Source organism: Eubalaena glacialis, chromosome 1 (assembly GCF_028564815.1).
Source record: "Eubalaena glacialis isolate mEubGla1 chromosome 1, mEubGla1.1.hap2.+ XY, whole genome shotgun sequence".
NCBI lineage: Eukaryota > Metazoa > Chordata > Mammalia > Artiodactyla > Balaenidae > Eubalaena > Eubalaena glacialis.
In genome coordinates, this window is record NC_083716.1 from 169,999,074 (window position 1) to 170,017,852 (window position 18,779).

Consider the following 18,779-nt stretch of genomic DNA (forward strand, 5'->3'; position numbering starts at 1 on the left):
TTTTAGTAGTACTTTTGCTAATATTCTAAATACCTTAATTTCCCTGTTTTAGTTTTATTCATACCTTCACCCCCATTTTAAAAACCAGATTTATGTTAGGTTCTTCCATGTCCCTACTTTCTCCCTGCCTTCCCAAGTAGGCATGCTCTGCAGGACATAGTCATTCAACAGGGCAGGTTGTAACCATTTAAGTTCATTACTCAAGTAGGAATTCCCTGGCGGTGCAGTGGTTAGGACTCGGCACTTTCACTCCCGGGCCCGGGTTCGATCCCTGGTCAGGGAACTAATATCCCTCAAGCCTCATGTTGTGGCCAAGAAAGAAAGAAAAAAAACCCAAAAAGTAAATAAATAAATTCATTACTCAAGTGGACCTTCAACACCTCCTTCCAATTGTATTGAATATTTTCAATTTTTGAAATAAGTATTTTTCAATCTTCTTCACCATTCTCCAACACCCCCCTTTTCACAGTCACCTAGCAGATGCTTTCTACTTCAAAAAGAAAATATGTCACCAGAAAGAATTCACTCAACTTCCCTCCTATTAAACATACAAAAATAAACATATGCCTACATCTGCAACTGTTTTTTCCTCATAATGCAATAAGGAAGTTTTCTTTTCAATTATGTTTATCTCCTATTCCCTCCCACCTTGAAATTTACACAATTTATAATCTAGTTGACTTCCTCTTCTCAACTGGATTATTCTCATCATCTATCCTTCCAACTGCCTCAAACCCACATTTCCCCATTCAGTTGTATTCAGATATAAGGTAAGTTAGCATATGAAGTTTGGGGGAACAATTTTACTTTTAATACTCTATAGACATTGCTTTATTTAATATCTGGTTTTGCTAAGTATTGAAGAGAAATTTGTAGTCTCTCTGTTTTTTTCATTTTTTAAGTTTGTCTTTTAAGCTTGAATGCTTATAGACATTTTTTTGGTGTCCCTTTATTTAAGAAAACTTGCTAAGATAGACCTAATGGTGAGTATGTTAAAAAGCATTTCCAGTCTGCATACACTGATATTTTTCCACTGAGAGAATATTTTCCTGTCTTATCTGATCCTGTTCCACTTACTTTGGTCTCTTCTTTGTGAATTATATCTGCATGTTGGATTTATGATATCTCCTTGTGGTCCTTTTTTTGGTAGCTTAAAGTTAGTCTCTCATTATTCATTTGATTATCTGCAGTATTGGTTCTGCATTTTACTACTTCTATTAGGGGTTTTGATTTTGCTGTTGCATCTTTAGTTTTCTTAAGTTTCTTTCTTATCTCATCTGATTTTCTTTACATTTCCTCCTGTCCTTTCCTCATTAGTATTTGTTTTTCCTGCTTGATAGAGTCTGTGTTTTTAGTCTATTGATGATCCCCACTATTTCTGGACATTTTCTTTTGATTCTGAAGTAGATAATTTTCAGAGGTATGATCTTCTTTTGGGCCATCAAGATTATTTTGACTTTCTGTTGGTTTATAGTATTTTTACAGGCTGCCAGTTTTTTTCTTTTTACTCACCTTTTTCCAAGGCAAAATATATCCATACTATGTATGTCCAGCTATATCCTAAGGTGGCTTAGAGAGGCACTGCCATTAGTGTGCTCTTTGTCTCCATTGCTGTGTATAGTTATGGGCATCAAACTTCCCCAAATACCATGTACTTCTGCCAGAGGTAGAATGATTGATGGGAGTGTGTAAAGAAAAGTACTCTGGGTATCCTGCACCAGCATGATAGAAGGATGGTCATCTCTGAGTCAGTGGGCAGAAGGGGAGGTGTGAAAGTGTCCCCCACGTTTTCAGGGTTTTTTGTTTCATGAAGTGGAGTCTGGGAGTATAACAAAGAGACAACTGGGTAGATTTCTCTTACTCCAGCTTTATCTGTTTATAGTTAGGAGAGACTCCCTCTTAGACTCTGGGAATGGAATATCTGTTGGAATAAGCTTTAATGGTTACTTTGAGTTTCTTAAATACTTCTAATATTTGAGAAACTAAGCAGCATTCACATTAACTTAGAAATATTTAGCAAACAAACAAAAACAAGCTTGTTCCTTCTGCCTCTGTCATGTTATTCTTTTTTTCCATAGCTGGATACATTATGTCAGTTTTTCTAGAACAGTGGTTCTCAACCTTGGCTACACCTGGGAGATTTTAAAACATTTTGATGGCCAAATCCCATACCAGTCAGAATCTCTGTGGGTGGTACCCAAGCATAGGTATTTTTAAAAAATACCCCAGGTGATTCAAATGTGCAACCAACGTTGAGATCCAGTGTTCTAGAAACTTTGCTATTCAAAGTGTGGTCCATCACAACGCTATGAGACTAGGTATCAATTACTGGAAAAAAACTGTAAAAAATACAAACACATGGAGTCTAAACAATATGCTACTAAATAGCCAAGAGATCACTGAAGAAATCAAAGAGGAAATCAAAAAAACCTAGAAACAAATGACAATGAAAACACGACGACCCAAAACCTATGGGATGCAGCAAAAGCAGTTTCAGAGGGAAGTTTATAGCAATACAATCCTACCTCAAGAAACAAGAAACATCTCAAATAAACAACCTAACTGTACATCTAAAGCAGTTAGAGAAAGAACAACAAAAAACCCTAGAATTAGCAGAAGGAAAGAAATCATAAAGATCAGATCAGAAATAAATGAAAAAGATATGAAGGAAACAATAGCCAAGATCAATAAAACTAAAAGCTGGTTCTTTGAGAAGTTAAAAAAAATTGATAAACCATTAGTCACACCCATGAAGAAAAAAAGGGAGAAGACTCAAATCAATAGAATTAGAAATGAAAAAGGAGAAGTAACAACTGACACTGCAGGAATACAAAGGATCATGAGAGATTACTATAAGCAACTGTACACCAATAAAATGGACAATCTGGAAGAAATGGACAAATTCTTAGAAAAGTGCAAACTTCTGAGTCTGAAACAGGAGGAAATAGAAAATATAAACAGACCAATCACAAGCACTGAAATTGAAACTGTGATTGATTAAAAATCTTCCAACAAACAAAAGCCCAGGACCAGATGGCTTCACAGGCGAATTCTATCAAAAATTTAGAGAAGAGCTAAAACCTATCCTTCGCAAACTCTTCCAAGATATAGCAGAGGGAAGAACACTCCCAAACTCATTCTATGAGGCTACCATCACCCTGATACCAAAACCAGACAAAGATGTCACAAAAAAAGAAAACTACAGGCCAATATCACTGATGAACATAGATGCAAAAATCCTCAACAAAATACTAGCAAACAGAATCCAACAGCACATTAAAAGGATCATACACCATGATCAAGTGGGGTTTATTCCAGGAATGCAAGGATTCTTCAATATACACAAATCAATCAATGTGATACACCGTATTAACAAATTGAAGGAGAAAAACCACATGATCATCTCAATAGATGCAGACAAAGCTTTTGACAAAATTCAACACCCATTTATGATAAAAACTCTCCAGGCATAGAGGGAACCTACCTCAACATAATAAAGGCCATATATGACAAACCCACAGACAACATTGTTCTCCATGGTGAAAAACTGAAACCATTTCCTCTAAGATCAGGATCAAGACAAGGTTGCCCACTCTCACCATGATTATTCAACATAGTTTTGGAAGTTTTAGCCACAGCAATCAGAGAAGAAAAAGAAACAAAAGGAATCCAAATCAGAAAAGAAGAAGTAAAGCTGTCACTGTTTGCAGATGACATGATACTATACATAGAGAATCCTAAAGATGCCACCAGAAAACTACTAGAGCTAATCAATGAATTTGGTAAAGTAGCAGGATACAAAATTGATGCACAGAAATCTCTTGCATTCTTATACACTAACAACAAAAACTCTGAAAAAGAAATTAAGGAAACATTTCCCATTTACCACTACAACAAAAATAATAAAATACCTAGGAATAAACCTACCTAAGGAGGCAAAAGACCTGTATGCAGAAAACTATAAGACACTGATGAAAGAAATTAAAGGTGATACAAACAGATGGATAGATATACCGTGTTCTTGGATTAGAAGAATGAACATTGTGAAAATGACAATACTACCCAAAGCAATCTACAGATTCAATACAATCCCTATCAAACTACCACTGGCATTTTTCACAGAACTAGAACAAAAATTTCACAATTTGTTTGGAAACACAAAAGACCCCGAATAGCCAAAGCAATCTTGAGAAAGAAAATGGAGCTGGAGGAATCAGGCTCCCTGACTTCAGACTATACTATAAAGCTACAGTAATCAAGACAGTATGTTGATTTTGTGCCAGTAGGCACCAAAACAGAAATATAGATCAATGGAACAGGATAGAAAGCCCAGAGATAAACCCACACACATATGGTCACCTTATTTTTGATAAAGGGGGCAAGAACATACAATGGAGAAAAGACAGCCTCTTCAATAAGTGGTGCTGGGAAAACTGGACAGCTACATGTAAAATGAAATTAGAACACTCCCTAACACCATACAGAAAAATAAACTCAAAATGGATTAAAGACCTAAATGTAAGGCCAGACACTATAAAACTCTTAGAGGAAAACAAAGGCAGAACACTCTATGACATAAATCACAGCAAAAGCCTTTTTCACCCACCTCCTAGAGAAATGGAAATAAAGACAAAAATAAACAAATGAGACCTAAGGAAACTTAAAAGCTTTTGCACAGCAAAGGAAACCATAAACAAGACAAAAAGACAACCCTCAGAGGGAGGGGCAAGATGGCGGAAGAGTAAGACGCGGAGATCACCTTCCTCCCCACAGATACATGAGAAATACATCTACACGTGGAACTGCTCCTACAGAACACCCACTGAACGCTGGCAGAAGACGTCAGACCTCCCAAAAGGCAAGAAAATCCCCACGTACTTGGGTAGGGCAAAAGAAAAAAGAAATAACAGAGACAAAAGAATAGGGACGAGACCTGCACCAGTGGGAGGGAGCTGTGAAGGAGGAAAGGTTTCCACACACTAGGAAGCCCCTTCGTGGGCAGAGACTGCGGGTAGCAGAGGGGGGAAGCTTCAGAGCCACGGAGGAGAGCGCAGCCACAGTGGTGCGGAGGGCAAAGCGGAGATTCCCGCACAGAGGAGCGGTGCCGACCAGCACTCACCAGCCCGAGAGGCTTGTCTGCTCAGCCGCCGGGGCGGGCGGGGCCTGGGAGCTGGGGCTCGGGCTTCGGTGCTAGCCAGGAGGGAGTCCGGGAAAAAGACTGCAGCTGCCAAAGAGGCAAGAGAATTTTTCTTGCCTCTTTGTTTCGCGGCGCGCAAGGAGAGGGGATTCAGAGCGCCGCCTAAACGAGCTCCAGAGACGGGCGCGAGCCGCGGCTATCAGCGCGGATCCCACAGCAACAGGGACGCAGAGGGAAAAACGGAGAGATTCCCGCACAGAGGCTCTGCGCCGAGCAGCACTCACCAGCCCGAGAGGCTTGTCTGCTCACCCGCCTGGGCGGGCGGGGGCTGGGAGCTGAGGCGCGGGCTTCGGTCGGATCCCAGGGAGAGGACTGGGGTTGGCTGCGTGAACACAGCCTGAAGGGTCTAGCGCACCACAACTAGCCGGGAGGGTGCACGAGAAAAAGTCTGCAGCTGCCGAAGAGGCAGGAGACTTTTTCTTGCCTCTTTGTTTCGCGGCGTGCAAGGAGAGGGGATTCAGAGCGCCACTTAAACGAACTCCAGAGACGGGCGCGAGCCGCGGCTATCAGCGCGGACCCCAGAGACGGGCATGAGACGCTAAGGCTGCTGCTGCCGCCACCAAACAGCCTGTGGGCGAGCACAGGTCATTCTCCACACCGCCCCTCCCGGGAGCCTGTGCAGCCCGCCACCGCCAGGCTCCCGTGATCCGGGGACAACTTCCCTGGGAGAGCGCACGGCGCGCCTCAGGCTGCTGCAACGTCACGCCGGCTTCTGCCGCCGCAGGCTCGCCCCGCCTCCTCCGTACCGCTCCCTCCCCCCGGCCTGACTGAGCCAGAGCCCCCAAATCAGCTGCTCCTTTAACCCCGTTCTGTCTGGGCGGGGAACAGACGCCCTCAGGGGACCTACATGCAGAGGCGGGTCCAAATCCAAAGCTGAACCCCGGGAGCTGTATGAACAAAGAAGAGAAAGGGAAATCTCTCCCAGCAGCCTCAGAAGCAGCGGATTAAAGCTCCACAAACAACTTGATGTGCCTGCATCTGTTGAATACCTGAATAGACAACGAATCATCCCAAATTTAGGAGATGGACTTTGGGAGCAGGATATATTAACTTTTCCCCTTCTCCTTTTTTTTGTGAGTGTAGATGTGTATGCTTCTGGGTGAGATTTTGTCTGTATAGCTTTGCTCTCACCCTTAGTCCTAGGGTTAGGTCCGTCCGTTTTTTTTTTTTTTTTTGCCTTAAAAATTTTTTTTTTTCTTTTCCCTAATAAATGTTTTCTTAATAATTTTTTCCTTATTTTCTATTTTTAAAAAAATTTTTAATAAGTTTTTTCATATTTTTTAGTTTAAAAAATTAAAAAATTTTTTTTCTTAATAAATTTTTTCTAAATAATTTTTTTATTTTTAGTATAAAAAATTAATAAATCTATTTTTAAAAATTAAAAAAAATTTTTTTTTCTTAATAAATTTACTCTTAATAATTTTTTTTCTTATTTTTTATTATAATTGCTTTATTTTATTTTATTTTATCCTCTTTTTTTCTTTCTTTCCATTTTTTCTCCCTTTTATTCTGAGCCGTGTGGATGAAAGGCTCTTGGTGCTCCAGCCAGGCATCAGGGCTGTGCCTCTGAGGTGGGAGAGCCAACTTCAGGACACTGGTCCACAAGAGACCTCCCAGCTCCACGTAATACCAAACGGCGAAAATCTCTCACAGATCTCCATCTCAACATCAAGACCCAGCTTCACTCAACGACCAGCAAGCTACAGTGCTGGACACCCTATGCCAAACAACTAGCAAGAGAGGAACACAGCCCCATCCATTAACAGAGAGGCTGCCTAAAATCATAATAAGGCCACAGACACCCCAAAACACACCACCAGACGTGGACGAACCCACCAGAAAGACAACATCCAGCCTCATCCACCAGAACACAGGCACCAGTTCCCTCCACCAGGAAACCTACACAACCCACTGAACCAACCTTAACCACTGGGGACAGATACCAAAAACAACGGGAACTACGAACCTGCAGCCTGTGAAAAGGAGACCCCAAACACAGTAAGATAAGCAAAATGAGAAGACAGAAAAACACACAGCAGATGAAGGAGCAGGGTCAAAACACACCAGACCTAACAAATGAAGAGGAAATAGGTAGTCTACCTGAAAAAGAATTCAGAATAATGATAGTAAGGATGATCCAAAGTCTTGGAAATAGAATAGACAAAATGCAAGAAACATTTAACAAGGACGTAGAAGAACTAAAGAGGAACCAAGAAACGATGACAAGCACAATAAATGAAATTAAAAATACTCTAGATGGGATCAATAGCAGAATAACTGAGGCAGAAGAACGGATAAGTGACCTGGAAGATAAAATGGTGGAAATAACTACTGCAGACCAGAATAAAGAAAAAAGAATGAAAAGAACTGAGGACAGTCTCAGAGACCTCTGGGACAACATTAAACGCACCAACATTCGAATTATAGGGGTCCCAGAAGAAGAAGAGAAAAAGAAAGGGACTGAGAAAATATTTGAAGAGATTATAGTTGAAAACTTCCCTAATATGGGAAAGGAAATAGTTAATCAAGTCCTGGAAGCACAGAGAGTCCCATACAGGATAAATCCAAGGAGAAACACACCAAGACACATATTAATCAAACTATCAAAAATTAAATATAAAGAAAACATATTAAAAGCAGCAAGGGAAAAACAACAGATAACACACAAGGGCATCCCCATAAGGTTAACAGCTGATCTTTCAGCAGAAACGCTGCAAGCCAGAAGGGAGTGGCAGGATATACTTAAAGTGATGAAGGAGAAAAACCTACAACCAAGATTACTCTACCCAGCAAGGATCTCATTCAGATTTGATGGAGAAATTAAAACCTTTACAGACAAGCAAAAGCTGAGAGAGTTCAGCACCACCAAACCAGCTTTACAACAAATGCTAAAGGAACTTCTCTAGGCAAGAAACACAAGAGAAGGAAAACACCTACAATAACAAACCCAAAACATTTAAGAAAATGGGAATAGGAACATACATATCGATAATTACCTTAAATGTAAATGGATTAAATGCTCCCACCAAAAGACACAGACTGGCTGAATGGATACAAAAACAAGACCCATATATATGCTGTCTACAAGAGACCCACTTCAGACCTAGAGACACATACAGACTGAAAGTGAGGGGATGGAAAAAGATATTCCATGCAAATGGAAATCAAAAGAAAGCTGGAGTAGCAATTCTCATATCAGACAAAATAGACTTTAAAATAAAGACAATTACAAGAGACAAAGACGGACACTATATAATGATCAAGGGATCGATCCAAGAGGAAGGTATAACAATTGTAAATATTTATGCACCCAACATAGGAGCACCTCAATACATAAGGCAAATACTAACAGCCATAAAAGGGGAAATCGACAGTAACACAATCATAGTAGGGGACTTTAACACCCCACTTTCACCAATGGACAGATCATCCAAAATGAAAATAAATAAGGAAACACAAGCTTTAAATGATACATTAAACAAGATGGACTTAATTGATATTTATAGGACATTCCACCCAAAAACAACAGAATACACATTTTTCTCAAGTGCTCATGGAACATTCTCCAGGATAGATCATATCTTGGGTCACAAATCAAGCCTTGGTAAATTTTAAAAAATTGAAATCGTATCAAGTATCTTTTCCGACCACAACGCTATGAGACTAGATATCAATTACAGGAAAAGATCTGTAAAAAATACAAACACATGGAGGCTACACAATACACTACTTAATAACGAAGTGATCACTGAAGAAATCAAAGGGGAAATCAAAAAATACCTAGAAACAAATGACAATGGAGACACGACGATCCAAAACCTATGGGATGCAGCAAAAGCAGTTCTAAGAGGGAAGTTTATAGCAATACAAGCCTACATCAAGAAACAGGAAACATCTCGAATAAACAACCTAACCTTGCACCTAAAGCAATTAGAGAAAGAAGAACAAAAAAACCCCAAAGCTAGCAGAAGGAAAGAAATCATAAAGATCAGATCAGAAATAAATGAAAAAGAAATGAAGGAAACAAGAGCAAAAATCAATGAAACTAAAAGCTGGTTCTTTGAGAAGATAAACAAAATTGATAAACCATTAGCCAGACTCATCAAGAGAAAAAAGGAGAAGACTCAAATTAATAGAATTAGAAATGAAAAAGGAGAAGTAACCACTGACACTGCAGAAATACAAACGATCATAAGAGATTACTACAAGCAACTCTATGCTAATAAAATGGACAACCTGGAAGAAATGGACAGATTCTTAGAAATGCACAACCTGCCGAGACTGAACCAGGAAGAAATAGAAAATATGAACAGACCAATCACAAGCACTGAAATTGAAACTGTGATTAAAAATCTTCCAACACACAAAAGCCCAGAACCAGATGGCTTCACAGGCGAATTCTATCAAACATTTAGAGAAGAGCTAACACCTATCCTTCTCAAACTCTTCCAAAATATTGCAGAGGGAGGAACACTCCCAAACTCATTCTACGAGGCCACCATCACCCTGATACCAAAACCAGGCAAAGATGTCACAAAGAAAGAAAACTACAGGCCAATATCACTGATGAACATAGATGCAAAAATCCTCAACAAAATACTAGCAAACAGAATCCAACAGCACATTAAAAGGATCATACACCATGATCAAGTGGGGTTTATTCCAGGAATGCAAGGATTCTTCAATATACGCAAATCAATCAACGTGATACATCATATTAACAAATTGAAGGAGAAAAACCATATGATCATCTCAATAGATGCAGAGAAAGCTTTCGACAAAATTCAACACCCATTTATGATAAAAGTCCTGCAGAAAGTAGGCATAGAGGGAACTTTCCTCAACATAATAAAGGCCGTATATGACAAACCCACAGCCAACATTGTCCTCAATGGTGAAAAACTGAAACCATTTCCACTAAGATCAGGAACAAGACAAGGTTGCCCACTCTCACCACTATTATTCAACATAGTTTTGGAAGTGTTAGCCACAGCAATCAGAGACGAAAAAGAAATAAAAGGAATCCAAATCGGAAAAGAAGAAGTAAAGCTGTCACTGTTTGCAGATGACATGATACTATACATAGAGAACCCTAAAGATGCTACCAGAAAACTACTAGAGCTAATCAATGAATTTGGTAAAGTAGCAGGATACAAAATTAATGCATAGAAATCTCTTGCATTCCTGTATACTAATGATGAAAAATCTGAAAGTGAAATTAAGAAAACACTCCCGTTTACCATTGCAACAAAAAGAATAAAATACCTAGGAATAAACCTACCTAAGGAGACAAAAGACCTGTATGCAGAAAATTATAGGACACTGATGAAAGAAATTAAAGATGATACAAATAGATGGAGAGATATACCATGTTCTTGGATTGGAAGAATAAACATTGTGAAAATGACTCTGCTACCCAAAGCAATCTACAGATTCAATGCAATCCCTATCAAACTACCACTGGCATTTTTCACAGAACTAGAACAAAAAATTTCACAATTTGTATGGCAACACAAAAGACCCCGAATAGCCAAAGCAATCTTGAGAACGAAAAATGGAGCCGGAGGAATCAGGCTCCCTGACTTCAGACTATATTACAAAGCTACAGTAATCAAGACAGTTTGGTTCTGGCACAAAAACAGAAATATAGATCAATGGAACAGGATAGAAAGCCCAGAGATAAGCCCACGCACATATGGTCACCTTATCTTTGATAAAGGAGGCAAGCATATACAGTGGAGAAAAGACAGCCTCTTCAATAAGTGGTGCTGGGAAAATTGGACAGGTACATGTAAAAGTATGAAATTAGAACACTCCCTAACACCATACACAAAAATAAACTCAAAATGGATTAAAGACCTAAGTGTAAGGCCAGACACTATCAAACTCTTAGAGGAAAACATAGGCAGAACACTGTATGACATAAGTCACAGCAAGATCCTTTTTGACCCAGGTCCTAGAGAAATGGAAATAAAAACACAAATAAACAAATGGGACCTAATGAAACTTAAAAGCTTTTGCACAGCAAAGGAAACCATAAACAAGACCAAAAGACAACCCTCAGAATGGGAGAAAATATTTGCAAATGAAGCAACTGACAAAGGATTAATCTCCAAGATTTACAAGCAGCTCATGCAGCTCAATAACAAAAAAACAAACAACCCAATCCAAAAATGGGCAGAAGACCTAAATAGACATTTCTCCAAAGAAGAGATACAGATTGCCAACAGACACATGAAAGGATGCTCAACATCATTAATCATTAGAGAAATGCAAATCAAAACTACAATGAGGTATCATCTCACACCGGTCAGAATGGCCATCATCAAAAAATCTAGAAACAATAAATGCTGGAGAGGGTGTGGAGAAAAGGGAACACTCTTGCACTGTTGGTGGGACTGTAAATTGATACAGCCACTATGGAGAACAGTATGGAGGTTCCTTAAAAAACTAAAAATAGAACTACCATACGACCCAGCAATCCCACTACTGGGCATATACCCTGAGAAAACCATAATTCAGAAAGAGTCATGTACCAAAATATTCATTGCAGCTCTGTTTACAATAGCCAGGACATGGAAGCAACCTAGGTGTCCATCATCGGATGAATGGATAAAGAAGATGTGGCACATATATACAATGGAATATTACTCAGCCATAAAAAGAAATGAAATGGAGGTGTTTGTAATGAGGTGGATGGAGTTAGAGTCTGTCATACAGAGTGAAGTGAAAGAGAAAAACAAATACTGTATGCTAACACATATATATGGATTCTAAAAAAAAAAAAAAGTGGTTCTGACGAACCTAGGGGCAGGACAGGAATAAGGATGCAGAAGTAGAGAATGGACTTGAGGACACGGGGAGGGGAAAGGGTAAGCTGGGATGAAGTGAGAGAGTGGCATGGACATATATACACTACCAAACGTAAAATAGATAGCTAGTGGGAAGCAGCTGCATAGCACAGGGAGATCAGCTCGGTGCTTTGTGACCACCTAGAGGGGTGGGATAGGGAGGGTGGGAGGGAGACGCAAGAGGGAGGGGATATGGGGATATGTGTATACGTATAGCTGATTCACTTTGTTATACAGCAGAAACTAACACAACGTTGTAAAGCAATGATACTCCAATAAAGATGTTTAAAAAAATGAAGGACACTGGAGCAGGAATAGCACAAATACCTATTATGGTTGGACTCAAGTAGCAGAAGTGGGAAAAGTGGCTGGAGTGAAACAAAAGGGAGTGGTAAGGATATGATGAATGAGGGTGCAAACTGTGTAATGCATTCATGGTCAGGAACATTTATACTACTGCTCTTTATAAAGAAAATAGTTCAGAGTCAGCTGGAAGGCTGGGACTCAATAACAAGGGATTAACTAGAAGAAAAGAGAATTTTAAAATGTACTTATAGAATAAAGAATGTTAAATATTAAAAAGAAAAAAAGTGTGGTCCATGAGCCAGCAATATTAGCATCACATTTGAGCTTGTTAGAAATATAGAATCTCAGGCCCCATCCCAGACCTCTTGAATCAGAATCTGTGTATTAACAATAACTTTTGGTAACTTAGATGCACATTGAAATTGGACAAACTCTAGAATATTGCTTGTCAAATCTTGTTGCATGTTAGACTCATCTGAGGAGCTTTTAAAAAATGTTGATGCTCAAAGGCTTTTATTTAATTAATCTTGGGTGTTTTCCTAGGTCGTGGTATTTTTTAAAAGTATCCCAGGTGATTTAATATCCAGCTAGGATCAAGAGCCATTGATCTATCTTAAGAAAGTCCTGCCTCTTTATTTGGGAAACTTGGCAATAAGCCAGGTAGCCCAGATTCTCCCACTGATGTGTCAGCCACTATTTTTGGATGCCACCTATTCCTTCCTCCACCAACCATCTGAGTATCTTTATTGCCATTTAGACCTAAGATCTGTTTTATCAGGGACAAAGGTTTGGCACCCTAGTGGTCGCTAGGCAGTAGAACCTCCTATATTTCACTTTTTAAAGTTTCTTCAGGACGAATAATCTGCCTTTATTCCTATTCCACAGTCAGTTTAAGTGCCTTGATAATCAAGTACTCAGTTACATGCTGAGACTGAAACCATATTATGAACACCATCCCACTTGATTTGGGCTTTGATACTCAGCATAGTGTGAATATATGAGATTACTATGCTGAAGCCTTCGAAGAAAATTTCTGACTACTTAAGAAATACTTATTTTACTTGGAAAGATTTCAAAGAAAATCTTTGGAAGACATTCCTACAGGTGCTTTAAAATTATAAAGCATTCAACTTCCAAAGAGGTATGAGATAGAGGAGAATGTAAGGAAGCATCAGGTTCCTCTGCTGGGATCCTGGAGCTTTTATATTGTAAATTGGAGTATGGGTTTATGAAGACATGGAATAATTTGGACCCATATTTCTGGAGCAAGGATCAATTTAACAAAAAGACTTTAGTGTAAATGTTTGAATTTTGGCACTCAAAAATGTTGTCATTCCAATATATGAGAAACATCCACAGAATCCCACTTTATTATATGACCCAATCATGTAAGGCAGTGTTGTTAGGAACCTGGTTGTATCAGTGCTGCATCCAGGGAAAACTGAACAGGCCTTACTGTAGCCAAAGAGATTATGCTCATGTCACAGGCCTGCAATGGCTGGGTTTAGTCCACCAGATCCCATGGTTGGAATGTGATTTCTAGGTGAGTCCAAAGATAGACCCAGCTTTTTGACTGTGTTGTAATGGTGGTGGTGATACTTTGATTATACAGAACTTTTGATGCCTGCAAATAAGTTCAACCTACTTTTGTTACTGCACTTAACACAATTGTTTGTATAAGATTGTGATGATTAATTTTTCTTCCTACTGTAATCAATTCCCTGACGACAGAATACTGCTAAAACTTTGCATCTTGTTAGTTTTAATATTGTCTTTCGTTCACCTTATATAATTTTAAATTATATTTTCAACCAGGAACATGGTTGAGTTGTTTAAAAATAAGTTTGAAGCATTAGCTTGAAGTCAGTGAAAATATAAAAGATAATGAGAGAAATTCAGAACACTTTAATGTTAATTTGCTCCTCAGCCTCCCAACAAAGAATGTAACAGGAGAGATGACAAGAGTGTGTAAATTATAATTAATCTATAAGCACTAGAAATAAATCTTAAAGACATCTACTTTATTAAATGCTTATTTAAAATATGGTACTCAAAGGTACTGTATAAATTAGCACAACCCTTGAATTAGACCTGGGATTTTTCCATTCTTAGATGATAAATTGTGTACACATTTTAGGAAGAATGGAGACATTTCTCCAAAGAAGATATACAGATTGCCAACAAACACATGAAAGGATGCTCAACAACAGTACTCATTAGAGAAATGCAAATCAAAACTACAATAAGGTATTACCTCACACCGGTCAGAATGTCCATCATCAAAAAATCTACAAACAAGAAATGCTGGTGTGGAGAAAAGGGAACCCTCTTGCACTGTTGGTAGGAATGCAAATTGATACAGCCAATATGGAGAACAGTATGGAGGTTCCTTAAAAAACTAAAAATAGAGCTACCATATGACCCAGCAATCCCACTACTGGGCATATACCCTGAGAAACCATAATTCAAAAAGAGTCATGTACCACAATGTTCATTGCAACTCTGTTTACAATAGCCAGGCCATGGAAGCAACCTAAGTGTCCATCGACAGATGAATGGATAAAGAAGATGTGGCACATATATACAATGGAATATTACTCAGCCATAAAAAGAAACGAAATTGAGTTATTTGTAGTGAGGTGGATGGACCTAGAGACTGTCATACAGAGTGAAGTAAGTCAGAAAGAGAAAAACAAATACTGTATGCTGAAACATATGTATGGAATCTAAAAAAAACGGTTCTGAATAACCTAGGGGCAGGACAGGAATAAAGACGCAGAAGTAGAGAATGGACTTGAGGACACAGCGTGGGCGGAGGGTAAGCTGGGACGAAGTGAGAGAGTGGTATCGACATATATACACTACCAAATGTAAAATAGATAGCTAGTGGGAAGCAGCTGCATAGCACAGGGAGATCAGCTCGGTGCTTTGTGACCACCTAGAGGGGTGGGATAGGGAGGGTGGGAGCGAGACGCTAGAGGGAGGAGATATGGGGATATATGTATACGTATAGCTGATTCACTTGGTTATACAGCAGAAACTAACACACCATTGTAAAGCAATTATACTCCAATAAAGATGTTAAAAAAAAAAAGACTTTATTTTTTAGAGCAGTTTTAGGTTTACATGAAAAGTGACAGGAAGGTACAGAGATTTCCCATATACTCCTTGGCTCCACACAGGTATAGCCACCCCTATTATTAACATCACTCACCAGAATGGTACATTTTTTTACCAAGGATGAACTTACATGGACACATCATAATCATGCACAAAACCATAGTTTACCTTAGGGCTCACTCTTGGTGTTGTATGTTCTATGGGTTTGGACAAATGTATAATGACATATATCTGTCATTATAATATCATACAGAGTATTTAAAATCCTTTGGTCTCAGCCTATTCATCCCACTCCCACCCCCAGCAACCACTGATCTTTTTACTCTCTCCATAGTTCTCCAGAATGTCATATAGTTGAAATCATACAGTATGTAGCCTTTTTAGATCAGCTCCTTTCACTTACTAATATACATTTAAGATTTCTCCATGTCTTTTCATGGCTTACTATCTCATTTCTTTTTAGCATCGAATAATATTTTATTGTCTGGGTGAATCATGATAGATTTATCCATTCACCTACTGAAGGACATCTTGGTTTCTTCCAAGTTTTGGCAATTATGAATAAAGCTGCTATAAACATCTGTGTGCAGGGTCTTTTGGTGGGCATAAGTTTCAACTCCTTTGGGTAAATACCAAGGAGTGTAATGCTCTACCATATAGTAAAAGTATGTTTAGTTTTGTAAGAGACTGCTAAGCTGTCTTCCAAAGGAGTTATACCATTTTGCATTCCCAACAGCAGTGAAAGAGAATTCCTGTTGTTTCACATCCTTGCCAGCATTTGGTGTGGTTAGTGTTCTGGATTTGGGGCATTTTAATAGGTGCATAATGGTATCTCATTGTTTTAATCTGCATTTCCCTGACAATATATGATGTGGAGCATCTTTTCATATGCTTATTTGTCATCTGTATATCTTTTTTGGTGAGTTGCCTGTTAAAATCTTTGGCCCATTTTTTGATCAGGTTGTTAGTTTTGAGTTTGAAGGACTCATTTATGAATATGAAAGAACTATAATCATTTCTAGGATTCTTGTAACTTTTATATTGACTGAACACTACTTGTGGGATTTAATTATAAAGTAACTCTATTTCTGGCTTGTACCATCCCTTTGTATTTACTCAGTGGATCTAATTGTTATTCTGCTCCTGAATGAAAACTCTGATGGGTTCTCCAGCCTTTCTAGTCACTCGTAGGTAACTTGAAGTCCTCTAATAAGTAACTAAAATATTTAGTCTCATGTAATAGTGAAAACTTTGAACTTGCTTTAACTGTAAGGCCTTTTGCCTCCCTCTCTTGCCCAGGTGTGCTCCAGTTGAGAACAGAGAATGTAGGTGCTTTTTTCCCCTCCTACCTTGAACTTCTTCTCCTTCTTCCAGATGCTCCATCATCTTTCTAACTCTAGTTTCTGATCCATTCAGATCTGGAGCATAGGAAATGAAAAGAACTAAGTGGAATGGGGCAGGAAAGCTCTTACTTAGCTGGTAGTCTTACAAGCTGATGTCATACTCTCCAGGCTTAGCAAGAATTTAAATTGACTCATTTTCTTTTACCTGCACTCTTTTCTGCCTTATTACTTATTCTTCCTTATCCCCCAGGTATTCAGCTACAGTGATGGATTCGCTCTGCTAAAGTCTTGTAATTGCTCCATGGCAGCCTCTTGGACAGCATCTAAGATGACCCCACATTCCACATTCTCTCTGTCTTGCATATTCTCTCTCTCTCTCTGTCTCTCTGCTTCTCTCCAACTCTCTCTGTCTCACAGGTGCAGCCCATATATGATTCACAGAAGACATGCACACACTCATTGCCCTGGTATATTCTGGAGTGCATGTTATACACAGCAGCAATCTCAGCCATCAGCAGCTAGGCAGACTTTGTTTCTCAGGGAGGAATCATACCCCAGTCCATTGCGGGGAGACATGTTAAATTCATGATGCCCTAGAGCACTACTCACTTGTCTTGAGGGAGAGGCAGACAGCCTACTCCCCTCCTTTTGTGAGGGATTAAGGAAACTTGGGACTCACATTACAGCTTTCTTTGAAGAAATTCTTTCCAGAATGTATCTGCTATTTTCAACTTATGATCTTTTTATAGCCTTAGCATGGGTAAAGAGTTAGAGTTAAATAACTAGGTTTTTAGGAACATAGTTTGTAAATTCTGCATATAGTCTCATGTCCCCTTTGGAGAGGAATACCTGTTGGTTCTTGATGCTTCAGCTGAAATGTTCTTTTTATCAATCCATAACAAAATTAACTAATTAGCATTAATAATAAATATATTTTTTCAATTATAAAATGAATTAAAATATAGGAATCCAAATGAATAGATTATATAGGACATTCAAATAATATGAGCAAAATTTTAAAGTTCAAATGAAGATGGAAAATAATACTGAGCTGCAAAGAGACTGGAGACATCCATTTGGAACAGAACCATTAAACTTGTCATCATTTCATGATTTCAGAAGATAGTCTGAATATTGATTTATCTGAAATATAACAAGGATAAAGAAGAAGAAAAGCACCTATAATTCAGAAATGCAAAATGGTAAACATCTAGTGAATCTGCTTTCTTGATCTAGATGTCATTGTGTATGAGGCCTGTGGTTTTCATGACAGTAAGATCATATATGTAAAAGGGAATTTTCCAATTCACTTCTGTCATTATACTTGTTCTGTTGTTATAAGAAGTATATTTCTCAACATATTTTTGACTATTCTCCAGAAAGGGCCTGAAAAATAGAGAACTTTTGGACAGGGCCTACAGAAAGGAGAGTATTTTCACTGATTATTAGGAAAAATGTATTTAAGACCCTGGTTAATTCATATGTGAGTAATTAAAGCAGTAGGAGTAACGTAGCTAACAATGAAAAGATGAAAGTTTGCAAAGGAACTTGCTTATTTCCAGTTATGATTCTATTAGTGGCTTTCCTCAGGTAACTTTGTAAGTTTGATTTTAACTAACCATTTGTTGAAAATATGGTCTGTATTCCAAAAGAAATATTGATAGTTTGTTTATTTCTGATTGTAAAAGTAATATATGGTCTTTGGCATTCCAGTGCTGTTGAACATTAAGCTGTCCAAATCCTCTCACTCCTGGTTCTCCTCATTGATTCTACAGCATCTGACATTATTGACTTCTTATTCTTCTTGAAATCCTTTTCTACCTTGACCCCTGTTGTACTACTCTCTCTATCAGATGTAAGCTTTATAAGGGCAGAGGGTTTTTTTCTGTTTATATCTGTCTAATTCACCTGACCAATGGAAGGTGCTCATTATATATATATTTTTTTATTAATTAATTAATT

General features: G+C 38.5%; 1 protein-coding gene across 2 annotated transcripts in view; it reads left to right on the forward strand.

Annotated features, from left to right (window-relative positions):
* SLC4A10 (solute carrier family 4 member 10) overlaps positions 1–18,779 on the forward strand; it is a 222,397-nt gene that overhangs the window by 59,360 nt on the left and 144,258 nt on the right. The gene's annotated exons all lie outside the window — the stretch shown is intronic.